This window comes from Chiloscyllium punctatum, unplaced genomic scaffold, assembly GCF_047496795.1.
Source record: "Chiloscyllium punctatum isolate Juve2018m unplaced genomic scaffold, sChiPun1.3 scaffold_1210, whole genome shotgun sequence".
In the NCBI taxonomy this organism is placed as follows: domain Eukaryota; kingdom Metazoa; phylum Chordata; class Chondrichthyes; order Orectolobiformes; family Hemiscylliidae; genus Chiloscyllium; species Chiloscyllium punctatum.
The window spans coordinates 32501-35000 of NW_027310944.1; the positions used below are offsets into that span (position 1 = coordinate 32501).

General features: G+C 36.6%; 1 pseudogene; it reads right to left on the bottom strand.

Annotated features, from left to right (window-relative positions):
• LOC140474842 (28S ribosomal RNA) overlaps nucleotides 1-2500 on the bottom strand; it is an 8548-nt pseudogene that overhangs the window by 2650 nt on the left and 3398 nt on the right.

The following is a 2500-nucleotide window of genomic DNA, read 5'->3' on the forward strand; positions in this document are numbered from 1 at the left end:
ATTTCTTTGATTGCACTCTTAATAATATTATCCAATTTCTTTAAATAATTTAGAGAAACCTCTGATAAAACCTGATAATAAAATAGCCTCGGGATAAAATACGTTTTTAAAATTTCAATCTTTTGGACAGGTTTCAGGGATGAACCTTTTAAATTCCCTAACCATACTTCTAATTGTTTTTCCCAGTTTGCCTTACTAATCCCCAACCAGGGGTCAATCTTGGCCCCTAAATATTTATCGGTAGTTCCTGGCTCAATAAATTGAATCTCCTTGTCCTCAAACTTCCAATTGAGCTTATCATTATATATAAAGGACTTGTTTTTGTGATTAAAATAAAACCCTTTAGTTTTTTTAATATTGACCTCCAGCCCAGTGTTTCGGCAAAATCTTTCTACTATTTTAAGGTTATATACCATTCCCTCATATGTCTCGCTAATTAGGGCAATATCATCGGCAAAAGCTAACGATGCACAATGACAATCCTTACCATCCTCGCCCAAAAATATCCCCTTTTGTTTCTCCTCAATTGTGCTAATCAGCGGATCCATGATTATATTAAATAAAATTGGCGATAAAGCATCGCCCTGCTTAACCCCGCATAATATCGGAATATTATCGGTTTTGCAGTTATATCCTTCAATTTGGGTAAAGTTATTCTCGTAAAGATCCCTAATTAATTGTACGAACACTCCTGGGAGCTGGAGTCTTTTAAGGCCTGTCACTATCAACTTATGTCCCACGGTGTCGAAGGCTTTGGCTAAGTCTACAAAGACTATTGCCAAGTCCTTCTTCTTACATTTTGCCCCACTCATTATGTTCTCTAAAATTTTAATATTTTCTTCACACCCTGGGACTCCCGTCATAAATCCTTTTTGTCTTTTGTTTAATTTAATAATCTTATTCAATCTATTTGCCATGATTTTAGTAAAAATTCTTAATAGCATTGGACCGATAGTAATTGGTCTCCAATTGTTAATATCTAGTAGCTCTTCTTCATTATTACTTTTGGGAATAAGTACGGTCCTACTGACCTTCAACTGGTCTGGTATCCTGCCCGTGGCCACCCAGATTGAGTACAATCTTGGCAGCAGCATATTATCTTTATTAAAAATCTTAATAATATCCCCCATTGTCATTCCATCGGGACCCGCAGCAGTTTTGATGTCCATCGCCTTAATGGCACGATCCACATCCTCTACCCCTACAGGTCCCGTTAGAAGTGCAAATTGGGATTCCTCTATCTGATTGTTGTATTTAACAAAGCCTCTCAGATTATTCTTCTCATTACTCTTAGTTAATTTACCCTTAAAATATTCTTCTAGATCTTTCTTTTCTAGGGGGCATTTACTTCTACCCGGAGCACCCATCAGGGTTCTAGCTAAATACTGGCGTTTTGTTTTAAAAAGAACCTGCGTCTCTTTAAATTTTCCTTTCTTCTTCCCATATCTACTTTTTGCACCACTAACCCCTTTATTCTTCCCTGTTTTATTATCCTTTATTTTAACATCTATCCGTTTATTATGTTTAGTCTTATCACTAATATTTTCTTTATTCTTCTTTTCTATCTTATTTAGGATCCCCTTCATAATCCTTTCAAACTCATTTTTACCCTTTTTATTCTTATCCAGGTTCCTTTCAACTAAGCTAAGAAGTTCATCCACTGAACCCTCCGGGCAATCCAACTTATTAATATTACTATGGACACTACCTATCGCTTCCTGTGTCCTATCCAAACTCTCAATGTTTTCCTCCTCTTCTTCTTCCATATTACTACTCAACAATATCTCACCATCTACTTCAACCTTTTTATCATTCTTTTTGGTTTTCTTACTTAGCAGACGCCTTTTGTCTGAAATTTGCTTTGCCGTCTTTGATCCTAATCTTTCGGCGATCAATTTATTAATATTCCTCTTACCAGCAAATTCTAGCTCCAATTTTTGCAACATATCCACTTCCTCACTTGACCACACACCCTTCCTATTACTCTCTTTACTAGTATCTTTTTTCCTACCTTCATTACTCTTAATCTTCCTTTTCTCGTTCCTCAAGTTAGGGTGTGCATGTCGCTCATGCTGCCCAAGGCCTCTAGCTGTACCAAATCTTAAAGTACATAGGTCACAACCATACTTCTTCAATTCCACCTCCAAGTTATCATTATCATTATTCTCATTACCCTCAACCTCAACATTTAAACCACCAGTAGCCCCCTTGGTACATTTCGAGAAGTGACAAGCCACTGCCTGGTAGCTTCCTTCCCAGCTACACTTACTACATCTTATTCTAATGGCCTTAATTCCCTTGCATATTTTAAGATGTTTTCTAAAACCCCCCGTCGTATTATAAATGTTTTTACAATATTTACATTTAAAATCATCAATGGGGTAATTAATAATCACTTCTATCTCTTCAGGTTTCTCTATAATTATTGGGTGGATAATCCTTTCATTCCCTCTTTCATCCTCGCTCTCTGGAACTCCGCTACAATTAAAATTAAAGGGCC